This window comes from Ovis canadensis, chromosome X (assembly GCF_042477335.2).
Source record: "Ovis canadensis isolate MfBH-ARS-UI-01 breed Bighorn chromosome X, ARS-UI_OviCan_v2, whole genome shotgun sequence".
Classification (NCBI taxonomy): Eukaryota; Metazoa; Chordata; class Mammalia; order Artiodactyla; family Bovidae; genus Ovis; species Ovis canadensis.
Genome location: NC_091727.1, coordinates 24,604,694 through 24,626,003, shown reverse-complemented (window position 1 = coordinate 24,626,003; position 21,310 = coordinate 24,604,694). Strand labels below are relative to the sequence as shown.

Here is a 21,310-nt window from a genome sequence, read left to right as displayed (position 1 = left end):
ACATGAAAAGATCCTCAACATCACTAGTAAGGAAAATCAAATCAAAATCAAAACAATGAACTACTTTACCTCCATTCAGTTTAGTCGCTCAGTCGTGTCTGATTCTTTGAGACCCATGAACTGCAGCACACCAGGCCTCCCTGTCCATCACCAACTCCCAGAGTTTACCCAAACTCATGTCCATTGAGTCAGTGATGCCATCCAACCATCTCATCCTCTGTCGTCCCCTTCTTCTCCTGCCCTCAATCTTTCCCAGCATCAGGGTCTTTTCAAATGAGTCAGCTCTTTGCATCAGGTGGCCAAAGTATTGGAGCTTCAGCTTCAACATCAGTCCCTCCAATGAACACCCAGGACTGATCTCCTTTAGGACAGCTATAATTTAAAAAAATGGGGGAGGGGGAGATTAACAAAGAGGAAGAGGAGGAAGAAGAAATAAACAGAGAGAGAAAAAAGAAACCTAAGTGTTGGTAAGAATATAGGTCTGTGAGTAGCAGACCTATGAGAAGGGAAAGTGTCAAGGTAGGCAATTGCTTTATATTTATTATAAACTTTCTAGGATTTCTGTTGTTTTTCAAACTATGTGCATATATTACATTGATACAAACAAAAATTTAAAGATAATCATAAAGGAGGGAAAAAAAACCCAACCATGCCCCATTTCAATTTAGTTCCTTGGAAAGACTGATGCTAAAGCTGAAAATCCAATACTCTGGCCACCTAATGTGAAGAACTGACTCACTGGAAAAGACCCTGATGCTGGGAAAGATTGAAGGCAGGAGGAGAAGGGGACGACAGAGGATGAGATGGTTGGATGACATCACCAACTCAATGGACATGACTTTGAGTAAGCTCCACAAGTTGGTGATGGACAGGGAAGCCTGGCGTGCTACATTCCATGGGGTTGCAAAGAGTCGGACACGACTAAGTGACCGAACTGAACTAGTAAGTCCCAGAAGAGATTAACTTCTATGGTTTTGGGGTGGGGGTGCAGAAGAGGGGGAATGAGGGTAAAAGGCAGTAGTAGCAGAGCAGCTATGAGGTATAAAGCACCGACAGCAGACATTCTCCTAGGTTCTTTGTCTAAATTACTGTATGGAATTGTCACAGTGACCCTACATATAGGAAGATATTATCATTCCCTATCAACATATGAGGAAGTTGAGAATCAGAGAGGTTAAGTGACTTGTCCACAGTCACAAAGCTGGGAAGTGACACAGCTAAGATTCAAATTCAGTTGTATATGCCTTTACATCCTGCTTTTAACCTAGCCCTCAGGAATATGACCCCACCTGACCTTCTCCACATCTTTGTCCAATAGCTCATTAGGATCCACATCGCTTACTAAGTCCTGTAACTTCTTGGTGAAAGCCTTGAGCCAACTGGGGGGAGATTTTTCAGCAAAGTATTAAGGGAACAAAACAACTCATTAGCCTATAATGAAAAGAAAAAGCTGTCAAATTGTTGGGTTTCATTTGTCCTTTCCTGCCGGGAGCCAGTGTGAGGAATCCCACCCGTGACAAGGTCATGAGGAAGGAAGCTGACATACGCAAGGCGTGCTCAGACTTCAGGGACCCCTCTGGAAATTCCTAAGCATGTACCCCAACAAAAATCTGCCGGCTTTTGTGCTCTGCTTTTCCACTCTTCTGACATTTTCTGGAAAAAGTCAATTCAGGGCTTTAGTCTTCTGCATTTGAAAGAGTGTTTCAATCCAAAAACCCCTCTGATGGCTTTCTAGCCTGCCTGCAGGACTCGTACAGCTGCGCATGTGATTGTTTGAGGCCTCCTGACCGCAGGAGGCACAGGAAGCTTAAAACATCCTAGGAATGTAGGAGCTTCCGAGGAGTCAAAATCTTTAAAATAGGACTGATTAAAAGTTTCATTTGTTGAATCAATGCTTGCTGCCAAATTTTCATATCCTTTATTTTTAGATATAGTTGGTATATAGAAATGCAAGTAGTAGACCTGGTATTAGCAACATTAGATCTTTGAGTTAAGTACCTTCTTTGTTATATCCCACTGCACCTTTGTTCTATAGAGATGTAACTTTAATGCTTTAAGGAGATGTAGATTAAAGAAAAACACTTCAGGGGAAACAAAATTAACATTCATTAAGGAAGAGAGCCAAAAAGTGTTAACAAGCCTCTTGGCCAGAAGATAATGTAAATCACCTGAGACCTTTTGTATACAAAATGATGTATAGAAAGAGCCTGAGCTGCGAACGCTACAAAATTTTGTGTTACCCATTGATCTCCATGTTTTATCAAAAGTATAAAAGGCCTTCTGAACAATAAAGGATGGGGCCAGTTTCTCGGGCCAGTTTCTCAGGCCAGTTTCTCGAACTAGTCTCTGGGCCTGGTTTCTTGGGGCTCTGGCTCCCCCCGTGTCTCTCTCTCTCTTTCTTCTTCTCTCCCTTTCCTTCTCTCTGCTCTTTACTTTAACTTCAGGCTGAATCTCCACCTGGGGCGCGGAGGCTCGCCAGGTCTACTTACTTGCCCTGGCTGTTAAGACCCGCACGAAAGGGAGCTTAAGGCGAGGCACCCTTAGATATTCAAGCGGGCGCCGGTGGCCCAACGTAGATGGTGCAAATTCATTGTCTGGAATTTTATTGGCCTTCCGCGTAAACCAAGCTATTCAGCCCTCTTCCTCCACTTAATCTTCTTACTACACTATAGTTTCTTAATCTAATCTTACATTAATAAATAAACAAGTCTTTCCACGCCGACGCCGTCCACCCTTCGAATTCCCTGGATCCACCGGGGCTGGACCCCGGCACTTTCCAAAGATTTCCATCTGCCTGGCCTGGTGGTATTGTTACAAGGCTACACTATCAAGACAGAAGTGACTGGGGAAAAGCAGAAACAGCAGTTTAGGGAGAGGCCAACATGCAACTGTCAGGATCTCACCTTCATCTCTTTTCTTTCCTGTCTCACCTTCCTTCCCTCTTGCCCCAACTCACATTCTAGCTGTGCATGTGTGTGTTAGTTGCTTAGTTGTGTCCGACTCTTTGCAACCTCATAGACCGTAGCCTACCAGGCTCCCCCATCCATGGAATTTTCCAGGCAAGGGTACTGGAGTGGGTTGCCATTTCCTTCTCCCACATTCTAGCTACATTTAACAATTTGCAAGTTTCTGACCAGCACAAATCATGGCATGCCTCTGTTGCCTTTCTTTCGATTTTGTTGCCAGAAAGCTCATGGCATCTGCTTTCTCATGCCTCTTCTAGTCCACTCAGGGAAAAGTAACCACTCATTCCTTGGCTTCTATCATACCTTGTTTACCCTTCTAGCATTATAACACTTTAATGCACATGTTCATAAACGTGCCTATTTTTGACTCAATAAGTTATAAGCTCCCTGGAAGCAGAGAATGTGTGTTCATCTCTGTGTCACTAAATATTGTATAAATATGTATAACGGTGATCTCTCTTTCACAAAGGAAATGTCATGCTGCATATATATGCCATTAAAATGATCAAAAGATATGCTAACCTTATTTACGGAGAAGGCAATGGCACCCCACTCCAGTACTCTTGCCTGGAAAATCCCATGGATGGAGGAGCCTGGTAGGCTGCAGTCCATGGGGTCGCTAAGAGTCTGGACACAACTGAGCGACTTCACTTTCACTTTTCACTTTCATGCATTGGAGAAGGAAATGGCAACCCACTCCAGTATTCTTGCCTAGAGAATCCCAGGGATGGGGGAGCCTGGTGGGCTGCCGTCTATGGGGTCGCACAGAGTTGGACACGACTGAAGCGACTTAGCAGCAGCAGTAGCAGCAACCTTATTTACAATAGCCAAGATATGAAAATAACCTAAGTGTCCATCAACAGATGAGTGGATAAACAAAATGCAATATTATATATGAAGTGAAAGTGTGAGTTGCTCAGTCATGTTTGACTCTCTTCAACCTCATGGACAGTAGCCTGCCGGGTTCCTCCATCCATAGGATTCTCCAGGCAAGAATACTGGAGTAGGTTGCTATTTCCTTTTCCAGGGGATCTTCCTGACCCAGGGATCGAACCCAGGTCCTCCACATTGCAGGCAGACTCTTTATGGTCTGAGCCACCAGGGAAGAACCCTAAAAAGACGGAAATCCTGCCATTTGAAACACCATGGATGAACCCAGAGGGCATTATGCTAAGTGAAATAAGCCAGACATGAAAAGACAAATACTGCAGGATCTCACTCCCATGTCAAATCTAAAAAGAAAGAGTCAAACTCATTAAAACAGAATAGAATGGTGGTTGCCAGGGACTGGGCTGTGTACAAACTTTCAGTTACAAGATGAATAAGTTCTGGAAATCTAATATACAGCATGGTGACTACAGTTAATACTGTATGTGATACCTGAAATTTGTTAAAAGAGTAGATCTTAGTCATTCTCATAAAAAAAAAAAAAGGTAATTATGTGAGGTGACGGCAGGGTTAATTAACTTGATTGTAGTAATCATTTTACAACATATACACATATCAAATCATCACATTGTACCCTTTAAGTATATACAATTTTATTTGTCAATTAAACCTCAATAAAGCTGGGGAGAAAAACACATGCTAACAATGGCCATCTTTGGGTGATAGAATTATGAGCTATTTTTTCTTTCTTTCTTTTTAAAATTTCTGTAATTAAGAACTTGTTCATCAAAGATATAATTAAAACAGTAAAAAGGCAAGCTACAAAATGGGAGAAAATATTTTTGCAACACACATAAAAGGAACTCTCACAAATCAATGAGGAAAAGAAAAACAAACCAATAGTAAAATGGGCTTAAACTTTTAAAAAGAACTGAAATGGCCAAAGAATGCATTTGTATGTGTATATATTTTTACATGTACACATACATACATTCTTTAATATGTATAGATGAAAATATGATTAAAGTCATTAGTAATTCAAGAAAATGCAAATTAAAGCCATAATAGCATATCACGAGTTCAGCAAAAAACATTAAGCCCTATAATACCAAGTGTTTCAAGGATGTTCAGGAACAAAAACTCTTGCACATTGCTGGTATCAGTATATGGGTTCGACTGCTTTGGAAAATAGTTTGACATTATCTAGTGGCATGGAAAACTGTGTGCTCTTTTACATCAAGATATATACATTATTCATAATTTCCCCAAACTAGAAATAACTGTCCATCAAGAGTAAAATGGATAAATAAATTGTGGTATAGTCATACAGTGGAATGTTACACAGCAGTGAAAAGCCACAAATCAGAGCTACATACAAGAACATGAGTGAGTCTAACAAACTCAACATTGAGTAGTAAGACACAGAAAAATGCATACAGTATGATTTCATCAAAATAAAGCTCCAAACTGGGCAAAACTATATTGTTCAGGAGTAGCATACACAGATAAAAACCACAGAGGAAATCAAGAAAGTCACTCCTCTGAAAAAGCAGTGTGACAGTTACATCTGATGGAGGGAGGTATGGGGTTACTAGTGGGAATGGACATTTGAGGGGGTTCTAGGATGTTGCAAATGTTTTCTCTGTGAAGGTGGTGACTAACATGGCTGTTAGCTTTATTTTAAAAGTATAAATATGAAAATATATGTAGAAAAGGATAGATTGCACATAACTTCTTTAAAATGCATTTTAAATAAAACTACAAAAGTTCCTGCATGCGTGTGTGCTAAGTCACTTCAGTCGTGTCCGACTCTTAGTGACCCCATGGACTGTAGCCCTCCAGGTTCCTCTGTCCATGATTCTCCAGGCAAGAGTACCAGAGTGGGTTGCCATTCCCTTCTCCAGGGGATCTTCCTGACCCAGGGATCGAACACACGTCTCCTGCATTGCTGGTGGATTCTTTACCACTGAGCCACCTGGAAAGCCCATTCAAACCCACTCCGGTGTTCTTGCCTGGAGAATCCCAGGGATGGCGGAGCCTGGTGGGCTGCCATCTGTGGGGTCGCACAGAGTCAGACATGACTGAAGTGACTTAGCAGCAGCTCTTGTTTGACACAAACTTGGTCGCTTAAAATAACAGAAATCTGCTCACTCATATTTCTGGAGGCCAGAAGTCTGAAATTAGCACCATTATGCTAAAATCAAGGTATCAGCAGGACCACACTCCACCCCCCCACTCCCTGTGACCTCTAGGAGAGAGTCAGTCCCTTGCATCTTTCAGGTTCTAGTGGCTGTCAGCATTCCTTGGCTTATGGCTTCATAACTCCAGTCTCTGACTCTGTATGTGTCAAATCTCCCTCTACCTCTCTCATATAAGGACACTTGTGAAGCAAGTAGGGACCAACTAGACAATCCAGAATTATCTCCCATCCTAAAATGCATAACACAATTACATCTGCAAAGACTCTTTTTCCAAATAAGGTCATATTTATAAGTTCCAGGGATTAGGACCTGATATCTTTGTAGTGGGCTGAATGGCAGCCCCAAAGTCCAAATGTAAAATTCTATCCCACTCCTGATGACACCGTTTTGTTGCTCATTGCACCAAAAACAACTTAGCCAGTTTTCTTATGCTTGGTCCACAACTCATCAAAACTGTGCCCATGAACCATCTTCTGTGAATTTTGTTGTTGTTGTTTATAAATTTGTTTGTTCCATGAATTCTTAATGAGCAGCCTCCAAACATTCTTGATGGTGTGTCTCTATTGGAAAATAAATTAAGCATGCTCCTCTAAAATATGATGCTTATTTATAAATTATGATTGCCAATGTATCAGTGTATTATTATATTATCATACATATAAAAACAAAAGTTTGAAAGATATAGGGAAAATAAATGTAAATAGAACTACTACCATCTCCTTCCAACAACCAAATGAATCATCCTGTCAGTTCTCTGGGTTACTCATCCCACTACTCAAAACACTCTTATTGTGTATCCTTGCTCCCCAAAACTCCAAGGAGGCCTTTAAGGACTGCTGCTTAAGATGGGAAAGATGAATGAATACTGGGCCTCCCACTCTAACTTCACCCACTTAGTCAGCCCGGATCTCTGATACACTGGGGGTTTTTGCACATGATTTCAATAGGAAGATTATCCTCCACCAAAAAAAAAATTTGCAAAAAAAATAATAATAATAGGTCTGAAACCCACTTCTCTGGAGCATTTTCTTTTGGTGTGAGTCTCTGGGCGGCCTTTCATGCAGGTGGCGCATGACATCACTCGGCCCCAGCTGTTCCTTATTAACTCAGCCTCTCAGCGAAAGATACAGCCTTTTTACAACTTGACATTTTTTAAGGAGACAGCCCATTCTGCGAATCAACCAAACACATTAAATGCAGTTAAGACTGCCGCATTCCACAAATACAAATTTGACAAGAAAACCTTACGTCTTCACAGGCTCCACTGAAATATGGATTGATATGAAGTTCTGAAGGACACCAGGCTTGGCAGCAAAGCATCCCTGTTTTATCACCCTGAAAGAAATGCCTGCCAAGCCAACTGCACCTCCAGTGGGTCAAAACTCAAGAACCCCGAAGCCTATAACCCTCACTGAGGCCTCGACACCATCTCCAACATGAGCTGGCTTTGTAAATGTGTTCTTTGCCTGCTCATAATGCCTAATTAGGCCCTGACCATGAGGCTAAGAGGTGGCGAAGAAAAGCCAGGACGCCTGCAGGCTGCCACTTGAGTTCACAGCAAAATGACAGGCAGTGAGCGTGATCCAAGTAGAAGAATCTGACAGTCACACTTCAGTCTTTCAGCCGCATATTTTTTTTAACATGGGGAGGTTGTGGCATCAATAGTGTCATCCTCTAATAGAAAGGACAACTACATATAACGCATAATTGCCAGTCTAAATGACTTGTTATTTTGACTGCCTATTTTAAAATGTCTGTAATTGCCTCCAATGAGACTTGGAATAAATGATAAGTCAGCACAGGCAATCACTGGTGGAGACATAGCATGGCTTTGGAAAACTTAGTACAAATTATTTTGTCATGTGTCAATTACCACCAATCCCTGATTATGATCACAGGGCGTCTGTCCTGCTTTACTGGGTGTTTCTTCCAACTGTGTCCCACTTAAGCAACAGAAGGAGTATCACATGCAGGTGTATAAAAGACAAGGCAGTCTATTTTCAAGGGCAATGAGCAGAAGCTGCCTGAGCCTGATAAATTAGTTTCACAGAATTTTAGCTCGTGCCAAATCCTGGCCCTTTCTGTAAAGCAAAAGTGAGGCAGAAGCACACCTCATCGAGAATTACTGCCATCTCTCTAAATGAACTTTTTCTTCCCCCCTCGTATGCTTGTTTGCCAAGACTTAAAATAACAAATCACTTTTTTATAACAAAATTTTCTCCCTGGAATAACAGGCTTCAGTGTGAGTACTGATAGAGCAATAGCTCCTCTAAATGACAGCAAAGGCTTGCAGCAGGGATGTGAGGCACATCTATTTCAGGGCTTCCATTAAAGAGAAAAGTGGTTAGGTAAGAAATGAAGTCATTTCCTGACTCATTGGGATGCCATGTTTAAACCACAGTTTTTTGCCTGAGGATACAGAGGTTAGAAAAATGTGACTGAGCCTAAGAGATGAATCATCCCTTGAAGATTCAGGAAAGCAACTTGTTACAGTCCCTCACACACTACTAGAACATATAAGATAGGGAAAGAGGCTTAGGGAGAGCCTTCTCCTTCTTACCACAGGAAAAAGAAGGTTCTCCTGCCTACATACTTAAGGGCTTAGTCACTAAGTTGTCCAACTCCTTGCAACCCCATGGACTGTAGCCTGCCAGGATCCTCTGTCTATGGGCTTTCCCAGGCAAGAATATCAGAGTGGGTTGCCATTGGCAGGTGGATTCTTTACCACTGAGCCACATGGGAAGCCCCTCTCCCTCCTATACACTTCGTTAAAGCCAGTTCCTGAAATAATTTAAGTATGATTACATTTCTAAGTAGAAACATCAATATTTAGGCATTAAAAACATCAGGAAATAGGGGAGAAGATGGATTCAAAGTCTGTTAATTTTGCATATTTCTAAAATAAGTGAATCAAACGACTCCAAAAATCCACTTTTGAAGGATGAAACACAACAATTAAGGGTTCCAAGAATTTATTTTACTAAAAAATTTTTAAAACTCAGTTTCACTAGTAATCAAAGACAAATTCTATAATTTTAAAATAATAGTGAGATACCATTTTCAACTCTCAAACAGTTGATAAAATAAAGGGGGGGGTGGATATCACTCAGAGCAGATGAGAGACTGCAAATTGGCTCAATTTTCTGAAAGATGGTTGGGCAAGACTTATTAAAACCCTTTAAATGTTCACACTCCTTAATCCAGTAATTCTGCTTCTAGGAAACTTTTTTTCTCTTTTACTTTGAGATATAATTTACAACCTTCATATAATTAAGATATAATTTTAAACACTATTGCAAAATGATTACCAAAATGATGGAGGTGTTAATGTTAGTTAACACTTCCAGCAGGTCACACAATTACCATTTCCTCTCTGTAGTGAGAGCATTTAAAATCTACTTCCTTGGCAACTTTCAATTATATAATAGAGTATTGTGAACTATAATCATCATGCTGAACATTAGCTTCCCAAAACTTATTCAGCTTACAACTGGAAGCTTGTACCCTTTGACCAACACCTGTCCATTTCTTCCACCCCTCAGCTCCTCATAACCAGGGTAGAATATTCCATCAGTTTGATTTTTTAGACTCCACAAATAAGTTACATCACACACACAGTATCTGTCCTTCTCTGACTTACTTAGCATAATACATTCAAGATCCACCCATCTTGTTGCAAATGGCAGGACTTCCTTCTTTCTCATGGCTGAGTAGTATTCATGTGTGTGTGTCTGACATCTTCACTCATTCATCTAGGAGTTTACCTTAAAGCAATAATATGATATTTGGACAAATATACATTCACAAAACTATCCTTACAGCATTGTTTAGAGTGGAAAACTCAAATGTAACTTAAACGACCAGCAATAAGAGAATAATTATATTATTACAGAACACTAATATGATGCAGTGGTATACAATCAACTTGAACTATATTTAGGGATTATCTTTAATGAGTCATACCAATGAAAAAAGCAGTGTGGAGAACTATATATAAAGGAAGAAAAAATATGCAAAGGATTTCTTAATTGGGTATCACTCTGGAGACTGGACTAAAAAGATCTTCCCCGTTTTTAATATACCAGGACATTATTGATGTCATACTGGTGTCGTCACACACAGTGAACCTTTGAAACCCTGGTGATGTTTCTTAATGAACTTGAATCAATAAGTATCTACATAAACTTCTCAAAGAACAACAGAGTTGAGCTATCTACTGGCTGACCCTGCCTCCAGGGCTCTGGAAGCTCAGAGCCAATAAGAAGAAGGTAGTGTTGGAAGAAGCCAGTCTGCAGACTGGCCAATAGATTATAGTACATAAAGTACATATATACCCTTTTTGAAATACTTTTACTGTACTCCAGTATTGCCATAGATGCCAAAACCTCACTTAATGGATGTTTGTTGAGTCTTGGCTGAATTCTTATGAAATATTAAATATTTAATGCATATGGGAAGAGGGATATCAGAGAAAGATATATAGAAACAAATCTGGAAAAAGAAGCAAACTGAGTGAAAAAGATCTAAGAAATGTAGTAGAAAAGAAAGAATAGGAAAAAAAACCAGAAAATTATGAATTACGACTTCCTCAAGACTATCCAATTAGAGCAAATTATTTTACTGATTAAAAAATTGCTTTTTGAGCTCAAGTTCCCTCAACATCCAAAACAACAATTTCATGGACCTGTACATGCCACAGAAATTCTCCTCCGGGAACCCCATCATCAGCACCAAGGACCATCCAGATGAATGTGGCCGAGGTTGACAAAGTGACAGTCAGGTTCAATGGCCAGTCTAAAACCTACTCTATCTACTGGGCCATTCACAGGATGGGTGAGTCAGAAGATCCATTCTCCACCTGGCCAAGGCCAAAGCCATCATCTCAAAGAACTTCTGACTGGAAAGGATCACAGATGTGGAATATCTGTTACAAATAAATAGTGAATTCTCCTCAAATTAAGTTAATATATCAAAATACAACTCTAGAAAGTTGTATTTCCTAACAGTGACTAAAATGTATAGGAGATTGGTTCAAGATGGCAGAGTAGCAGGATGTGCGCTCATCTCCTCCTGCAAGAACACCAAAATTACAACTAGCTGCTGAACAACCATTGACAGGAGGACACTGGAACCCACCAAAAAAAGATATCCCATGTCCAGATACAAAGGCGAAGCCACAAAGAGACACTGGAGGGGCATAAACACAATAAAATCAAATCCCATACCTGCTGAGTGGGTGACCCACAAACTGGATAGCAATAATACCAAAGAAGCTCTCCCACTTTGTGAAGGTTCTGAGCCCCTCATCAGATTTCCCAGCCTAGGGATCTGGCAAAGGGACTGGGACTCCCCAGGGAATCTGACTTTGAAGACCAGCAGGACTTGATTATAGGACTTCCACAGGACTGGGGAAACAGACTCCACTCTTGGAGGGCGCAAAGAAAATGTGATTGCTTTTCATATATATATGGCTTTCCATGTATCAGGCACTGGTAAATGAAGATAATACATATAGTGAGATATTTATATTAATTCACTTAACCCATATCACTGCTTTACAGGATAGGCATTTCTGTTGTTCTCTTTTATAGAAGAAGAAATAGTGAGGCCCCAAGAGGTTAAATAACTTCTATAAGCACTCAGAGCTCTTAGGTAGAAAGGTAGAGATTCAGCCCCAGGGGTTCTAGCTCCAGGTCTTCCTCACTAAGTATAGCCCCCACCTACTCAAGCCACCATGGTACCTCCTTTTTAAGTCCTATAGTTACCATCAATCATGCATATTTAATATTGAACACTTACAGTTTTGCATGTTTGTTGCATTTTCATCTTAGTACAACATGTCTTCCCAACTAGACTCTAAAACACTGAACGCAGGAACTGTAAATAATACTTCTCTATAATCCTCACAGCACTTAGCACAATTCTCCACTCATTAAATAAGATTTAATTGGACCTTCGGCAAAGAGATAACTTTCAAAACATTTATTCCGATAATTTTGCAATCAAATAAACTCTGCCAACATTCTTTTGCTAAGAAGCAGTCATCTTTTGAGATTGCTGGAAATTTAAGTGCAGAAAAAAAAGAAGTTAATGCTTTTTTATCTCATTCTATTCCCTTTGATGGATGAAACCAAAAATAATCACTTTGCATCTCCAAAGTGCTCCACCCCCATGAAAGTAGGGGGAGAGTGAGCCATCACTGGGACACAAATGTGTTCTGTTCAAGGCAAGGCAATCAAATAAATCAAGCAACCCCCAAAATATAGTTAAAGCAAAGTGACTCAGACATAGTTCATGTTTTTAGTCACTTAGAATCCAAAGTTACTCTGAAATGCAAGTAGTTTTTCAAGCATTACTCATTTTGCTTTCTCTGATAAAACTAAAATAATCCAATACAATTATCTAGATGGTTATAATTTAAAGATTTAAAATACACACTCAAAACCTAACATTTCAAATTAGTGCCACTCTTTAGGACAAACTCTAACTAATAATAATGATCTGGTATAAAAGTATCCTGGAGAAACTAATTTCCTACCATTTTCTTTTTATTAAGCTAATCTGAAAGGAAAAAAAAAAAACACATTCTTCTGTGGGGCTGTCCTAGAGAAAGCACAGCACTGGAGAAACCACATACCTAAAAAGTCATTATTCAAAATTGAAAGCTGTTTTCCTATCTTATCTAAGGAAGCATTTATTCTCACATTGGAAAATTAAATAGAGTTCAGAACATTCGTTTAGAAATAATTGAGTTTCACCAAATCAATACACTAAAATAATTTCTAAGTAACCTTATCTGTAGCTCAGATAGGTTTAATCATATATGCCAGCTCCTGCTGATTGGTAGTGGAGACCTAGATACTGTGTTGAGAAGGATTCTGAGGTCACATCCAAGAGAAAATATGTTTGCATCAATCAGCAATAAGCAATGTGTATGTACCAGTACCAAAAACTTGGGCTATAATTTATGGAAAGTAAAATACAGACCCTCAATCTGAAATGAGAGATGTGGGCCAAAGATGCTACTGGATTATTTGGTAGTTTACGAGAGAAAATTCACTGCTTAGTAGTGCCCCAGATTTATTGTGCTCTAATCAAATAAGCAAAAGTTGGACATGACTAAGCAACTGAACTGAACTGGATGAAATAAGCAGTAAAGAAATAGGAGAAGGACTAAACATTTACTCACAATCTACTACATGCCACACACTGAGCTTCACCTTAACTTCCATGGCCACTTCCAAGATTTTTGTCATTATTAATAACAACACCTCTCCATTATCTTAATTTTAATCATTCTATCCCTCAAACACCATTTCCTATCTTTCTGGCTCACTCCCTGTGGTATCCAGTCTCCCCATCATCCCTCCATTCCACTGATATATCCAATCATTGGTTGTACCACTCTTTCACTGTCTGTCACCTCCCTACAGGGTCCTCATCTTTCCTACTTAGCCATCATACACTCCACGATCAATTTTCACTCCTTTGCTTTCACCGTCAACTTCATTGCTCTTTTCTCTTTTCAACATAATTGCCAACCAAAACCCTGCACGTTGTTAAATCCAGATCTCTGCTGACTCCAGATCTGTATCTATGGAACCTAAATGTTGCTGGGGCCGGGGTGGAAACTATAGTGACTGGTCTCATTCTAAATTTGTGATTACTTGAAGAGGGTCCTTGGTAAGACTGGCCATCCACTATATTTCCTTCATCCATTCGCCCTCCACTAGACATCCATTGCACAGCTTCTCCTCTCTCTTCAAATCTCAGTGCCTCTTCCTCCGTATGCTCCTTGATGGCCCAGTTTTCAGCTACATACAGAAACAAAAGAGAATCCCCACAGGTTGTCACCACACATTCTGCCCACCCACCTACATCTGTCCTCATGTGCGCTCCCCTCTCTTCTGATACAGTGGGTGGGCAGTCCTGACTCTAGTTGAAAGCCAAACCCTCCACTTGTACATTAGATCCCATCCCTCTTCTTTAATCAAGAACATCTCTCCAGCAAGTCTCCCCTCTCTCAGCATCAATGTTTCCTTTTCTACTGAATCATTCCCACCAGTATTCAAATATTCTAGAAATAAACCCAACTAAAACAACAACAAAACATTGTTGAACCTTTTCTTGAGCCCACATAACCCTCTCCAGGTATTGTCCCATGTTTCTGCTCCATTTTTTATGGGGATAGAAATACCTACTCAGCAGGATTAGAAATGATGTGTATGCCACCCCAGCACAGTGTCTAGCAGAGAATGGATGCTCAAGAGATAAGTGTTTATTTATAGCAATGTTACAATCCTACAATAGGTGCTAAGAAACAAGCTGGATTAAGAAATATACTCCAGACATTTTAATTATTTTTTACTTTGATAGAACTTCAAACTTATTGGAGAGTTGCAAGGAACTCCCACATATCCTTTACCAAGATTCTCTCAGTCTACATTTGGTCTATCACCATCACCATCTTTTTCTCTCTTACCATCTCTTATCTCTGTTTTCCCAAGAATAACTACATTCCTTTTACATAACCACAGTTCATATCAGAATTAGGAAATTTAAATTTCCTAAGTAATTTTCAAATTCAAATTTCAAGAGTATTTTTATTCAATTTATGATATTTAAACTAAAAACCAAAATCAAACAATTAAAACAGTTCACCCATTTCTGCTCCATTTTATAACCAAAATCTTCAGGGAAACTCTTACTGTTTTCATTTCTCTTCTTTAATCTACTCTAAACAGGTTTTGCTCCTAACTCCTGTCCTGCCCCACATATACCACTGAAAGAATTCTTGTCAAGATCACAAATAGCCCTTTCATTGCTAAATTCAATAATGGTTTCTAAGCACTCATCTCTCTTGACCTACCATAAGCATTCAATATGTTTGATTAGTCCCTCCTTAAAAAACAATCTTTGCTGGCCTCCAGAACACCAAAGACTCCTGGTTTTCTCCCTAGCCCACAAATGACAATTTCTCAATACCTTTTGCTGGTTCCTTCTCATCTCTCCAACCTCTAGATATTGGAATGTTCCAGGACCCCATCTCTTCTCTATCCAAATCCAATCTTTTTGGTAATCTCATTTTGATTTCTTCATATTAATAACTTCCAAATATGACCTCCATCCCAGACTTCTCTCCTGAACTTCAGACTAGCATGTGCAACTGCCAATTCAGTAACTCCACTGAAATATGTAATCTGCATCTCAAACTTTTCCTATCCAAAATTAAACTCCTGTTATTCCCTACCAAAAACCCACTCATCACATAATCTTTCCCAACTTAGTAAATAACAGCTCTATCAATTCAATTGCTCATACCAAAATACTCTGAGTCATTCTTGAATCCTCTCCTCTCAAAACCAATACATCAATAAATTCTGTTGGCTCTACCTCTAAATTTGACCATTCTGCATCTGACCACTCACTACTTTCTAACACAAGCCACCATTATCTCTTGCCTGGTTTCATTGGTAGTAGCTTTGCCACTGCAGAAGGCAATGGCACCCCACTCCAGTACTCTTGCCTGGAAAATCCCATGGACAGAGCAGCCTGGTAGGCTGCAGTCCATGGGGTCACGAAGAGTTGGACATGACTAAGCGACTTCCCTTTCACTTTTCACTTTTCATGCATTGGAGAAGGAAATGGCAACCCACTCCAGTGTTCTTGCCTGGAGAATCCCAGGGATGGGGGAGCCTGGTGGGCTGCCGTCTATGGGGTCACACAGAGCCGGACACGACTGAAGTGACTTAGCAGCAGCAGCAGCTTTGCCACTAGGGTCTATTCTTAATACAGCAGCTAGAAGGACCCTTTTCAAAGAGTAAGTCAAGTCATGTCATTCTTCTGCTTAGGCCCCTTCAATGACTTCCTGCTTCACTCAGAGCAAAAGCCAAAGTTCTCTCAAAAGCCAAGACCCTACAACAACCTCCCTATGGATGTCTCTTACTTCAGCCCCCACTGTTTTTCCCTCCTGACTCTGCTTGAATTGCATTAGCCTCCTTATTTGTTCTCTGAACACAGTCTTCATCCTCCCACCTCAGGGCCTTTGCACTTGCTATTCCTTCTTCCTGTAATGCTCTTTACCTAGATGTCTACTGTTTGCTGCTTTACAGTCTTAAGGTCTTTACTCAAATGTCATCTTCTCAATGAAAATTCTTTCAGATGTCAACACTTGTCTATGTGGCAAAAGCTAAAGATAATGTTGCACACATGAAACTTAGATAATGTTATAAATCAGTGTTACCTCAATAAAAATAAACTTTAAAACAGCTTCAAGATAAAATTTAAAAAAATTTTAATTAAAAGCCCCTAAATTTCAATCATGTGGTATGAAATAAACATAAGTATTCTGAGAAGACAGTGGTGGTGATGGTACGTTTGACTCTGCTCAAATCTCCCCCATAAAAATCAGATAAACTTAGCAAAACCCCAAGCCTTTAGACAACATGTATAAGAAACAAGGTGGCAAGATGTTCCCAAGAAGCAATACAAGGTGAGGATAATGCACCAACATTCACAGGACCTACATGGTATCAGCATCTGCACAGTACTGCTGCTGCTGCTAAGTCGCTTCAGTCGTGTCCAACTCTGTGCGACCCCATAGATGGCAGCCCACCAGGCTCCCCCATCCCTGGGATTCTCCAGGCAAGAGCACTGGAGTGGGTTGCCATTTCCTTCTCCAATGCATGAAAGTGAAAAGTGAAAGTGAAGTCGCTTAGTCGTGTCCGACTCCTAGTGACCCCACGGACTGCAGCCCACCAGGCTCCTCCGTCCGTGGGATTTTCCAGGCAAGACTACTGGAGTGGGGTGCCACTGCCTTCTCCCATCTGCACAGTATGCACAGGCAATATATTAATAATATTATTAACATAATTGTGTTGCCTTTAAAGGTAACAATTCCTTATCTTGAAAACTATTAAATGAAAGGAAAGAATCAAGTATGTATGCTACCCTTCTTTTATGAATTGTACCACTGGTTAACCAATGAGATGAGGAAAGGGTCTAATATTAAAATACTCCAACTAACAAATGAAGGAGAAATTAGAGACATATGACATCAGTATCTTGTAACCACTAACCCAGGCATTGAGCATCAAAAGTTGCTAATATCATAAAAATAGAGGTATAGAGATGTTATGTGCCTGCTGATGAAAGATCATGACACCTATAGTCTTGCCACACAAGAGGCCACACAAGATTTGTTCATACCTAAATATGAACAAATTTCTAAATTGGGATATCTCAACCTCAGCACTGATGGAATTTGGAACCAGCTAAATTCTTGCTGTGGGGCTCTGTCCTGTGCATTGTAGGATGTGGCAATAGTACCACCCACCTTATTGTACAAGTTTAAAAAAAATTTAAAAATTAAAGTGTCTCTAAACACTGCCAAAAGTCCCCAAGCAGGGAGAGCAAAAGCACTCTCCATTGAAAACCACTACTCTAGATGAAACTACCATTTCACAGGTTACAACAAGAGGACAGAGGAACGTGTCAAATTAAACCATATGGCTACAACCAGCAAATTACAGACTATGGGAAACTTCAAAGATCAAATGACCCAGATTCTTCAATGAATAAATTTCCAGGGGAAAAGGCAGCAGTGGAGGGGGGAACCTTTCAATCAAAATAGACTTAAAAGACTTTCTTTTCTAAAAACAGGCAAAACTAAACCACAGGGTTTAAGGATGAATTTTGGGGTTATAAAACTATAAAGAAATGGCAGAAAGTAATTACCATAAAAATCCAACAGGGAGAAAAGTAGGTAGGTGAGGTTGGGATGGGACATTTGATTAGCCTTGGGACTTCTTAGGTGACTAGTGATGTTCTGTTTCTTGACTTTGGTGTCATTTAAAAAGGTGGGGACCTTATAATAATCCATTGAGTTTTGAATTTATTGTATCCAGTTTTCTATGTCTGTTTTCCCAGTAAAATGCATAAATAAATGGGTAAGAATCTGTTTTCCTTTCTACTTCACTTGAGTCGAAGTTCTGTGGGAACTGTCCTTGAGCCAAGAACTTTGAATTTATTAAGTTCAGGTCGATGTTTATGTTTCTCTAAGCCCAGAGGTGTAAATCCTGATCATCGCTTCAAAAACAACTTTGGAAATCACAGCAGGACTTATCACAACCCTTCACAAACCATATGCATGATGTCCGTATCTTGGCCTACTGTTGAAAGAACATCTTGCATCAAATCACCAAATACCTACAAAGGAGCCTGTGGTGATCCAGGCGATCTGCCAGGCAGTGCAAGGAAAGCAAAATGCAAAGCAGTGAAGTGTTTGCAAATGCAAACATGGCTCATGAGAACTACGTGGGCTGAGTCGAGATTTGTGGAACAATGACTTTTAGGAGGATTTACAGACCCACTAGGCAGAGATACTCCACAGGTGTTATCTCCTTTCTTGCAAAAGATATGTTCCTGAAGAGTTCCACGGTGATTAAATTTTTATAAATTTAATTATATTTTCTCATTGACTTACATTATAATCAGAGAGCGGCTTTATCTACATTTTGGATTAATCTTCAACTGGCAGTGGCTCCCAACAGTTCAAGTTTCCCTGCTTCTCTGTCAAGTAGTTGATAGTTTATAAACAAACATTTAAAGGCACTATTTAAAGGAACCCTTGAGTGAATCCTTCTGAACAACAAAGGATTCTTTCATAACATTAATAAATAATCATTAGACTGAAGGTTCATCAAGATTTCTTAAATTATTCCCAAGACTCAGATGTCCTTTGATGAAACTTCATTGAAATTATATCATTTTACCAAGGACCAGAATCTATTTTATGTGTTTTAGGACAGTATCTTGCATTACTGATGTTCTTTTTCCAATAGCATTCAGAAGAGCATTTTGTCCAGATACTCACAAGAAACATTACTAACTGTAGTGTGTATTATTGAGTTATGTGATGTAATAGGACTTTGGTTGGCATGACTCAGTTTAAATTACACAATAAACGCAAAATGCAACTAAGTCCAGGACAGAGTTAGTATGAAATGACTGGCCTTCTGGTTGGATTCTTTGGGACAGAAGATGCTTAAGCTGCTCACTTCAGAAATGTCTCTTGAAGACTGGGCTGCCTGGAAATCTCACTGGAAGGCTTGAATTGAGGATGGAGCTCATTGGCCCCACCATTCCCAACCATGTCACCACCATGCTCCCCTGCTGCCTGAACACCACAATTCCTTCTTAACACTCAGTTATTCCTGTCAACACTTGATTCTCACTAGGCTCCCCTGATAACTTCTCCTGGACAAGTCAAAGAAAGATGCCATCCTTGGAGCCAACAGCATGAAAGCCAGTCACACTTCACAGTGGTCGATCACAATTGGTTCTAGAACATGGTGAGTGATCCCCTGGCTCCTAGAGAATGGCAAAACCCTTGACACTAAGGCTTCTCCAGTTGGCTTAAAGATGCTCCTCTTGACTGGGATCTGTGGACTGGTTTTTAATATAATAGCTCACCCTGCTGGTTACGTATACCCAAAACAATGTGATTTATGATCAGTTTTAGTCTGACGAACTTTGCTATTTCTGATTAAAGACCTCATTTATTTGGAGCAAATGGGTAAGGGTTGGTTTACTTTGTCTTTGGTGACAAGAATATAACTTATAATTTGCTTATTTAGAAAATGTACTAGAGGTAAAAATTTGAATGCAGCATAGAAGAATAAATGAAGAGTCTGTTTTACCAAAGAAAGGAAAAATGATGCTCTTGCCAAATCAATTACTTTCTGTGGCTTATAGAATTGTTTCCCAATGACTAGACACTGCCTTCCACACAATGCTCAAGAAGCTTTATCCATAAGGCATTTATCTGAACGCAGTGATATGGCCTCGAAGTTACAGTTCTGGAGTACCTTTGGAATTCTGCAGCTTTTGACATGTATTTTGCTATAGTCTTTGTGGTAGGTAAAATTCTAAGATGTGCTCAAATGATCCATTACGTCTTAAAGATCTCCTCTACTTAAATGTAAGCAGGACCTGACGGGCATATAACCAACAGAATGTGGTAAGGTAGAAGATTTCACATAAGTAATCAAAGTCCCTAAGCAGCTAACTTAACACTAATTAAAAGGGAGATCTTCCTGGGTAGGTCGGATCTAATCAGGTGAGCTGTTTAAATGAGAATCTAGAGGTCAGAGTGGAGAAGGCAACGGCACCCCACTCCAGTGTTCTTGCCTGGAGAATCCCAGGGACAGGGGAGCCTGGTAGGCTGCCATCTATGGGGTCGCACAGAGTCAGACACAACTGACGCAACTTAGCAGCAGCAGCAGCAGAGGTCAGAGACTTGAAGCAGTTCACTCTCTCTCTTGTCTCTCTGATCTTGAAGAAGCAAATGTCCATGAATTCTACAGTCTCCAAAGTATGAATTTTGCCAACACTCACTCTTACAAATGGATCCTACCCTAGTGGAGCCTGTGGATAAGAACTCAGCCTGGCTTACACCTTGATTTCAGGCCTTGGAGACCCAGAGCAAAAACTTCTGCCAATCTGTGCCTAGACTTCTCTTCTACAGAAACTTGAAGATAATCAAGGACATTTGTTTTAAGCCTCTGAGTTTGTGACAATTTGTTAGGCAAAATAGAAGATGAATACAGTCATGAAAAAAATCAACAATGGAATAAGAATCTTCCCCTAAGTTCATCCTTAACCCCCAACAGTCAGTGAACAGAGAAATCAGAGGATCATAAATCAGAACAAGTGCTTCCACTCTCAACCAACTTCATCTATTTTCCCACATCTAAAAGCAAAGGATCTAGAAGGGAGACCTAATGTGCATTTCAGAAAGGTTTTCCCTCCCCCAGCATTGTTGGCTGACTACAGACCATCATTCTGGGTCTACCTTTTCCAACATGTACAACTCCTAAGTGCAAAGAACTGTATGAACCAAATATGCCTCAGAAGAAATAAGAAAATGCTAAACACAGTAGGTAACTATGAGTGCCAAACTAAAATGCATGCCAATGTCAAAATCAACCTCCACAGGCAAAGGCTAAGCCAGGAATAGTAATGAAGGGAGAAAGCAGTTATTGCCAATGGTGTTCAAATTGAAAGAAAGATTTAATGGAAGAAAGACACAGGAACACTGCCCCCAGCACGTATCAGGTGTCTTGGACTTGTCTACAAATGAATGGATGGATGGATGAGTTAGAATCAAAAGGAAAGGGTATATCATTACAAAAGAGAAAGAAATGAGAGGGAAATGTAGTGGCAAGGACAGGGACAGTGTTAGAGAAATTCTGA

The 21,310-nt window shown here is 40.1% G+C and overlaps 1 pseudogene; it reads left to right on the top strand.

The window, feature by feature from the left end:
- Positions 1-387: 387 nt before the first annotated feature.
- On the top strand, positions 388-10,952 carry LOC138930628 (small ribosomal subunit protein eS21 pseudogene; annotated as a pseudogene).
- The last annotated feature ends 10,358 nt before the right edge of the window (positions 10,953-21,310 follow it).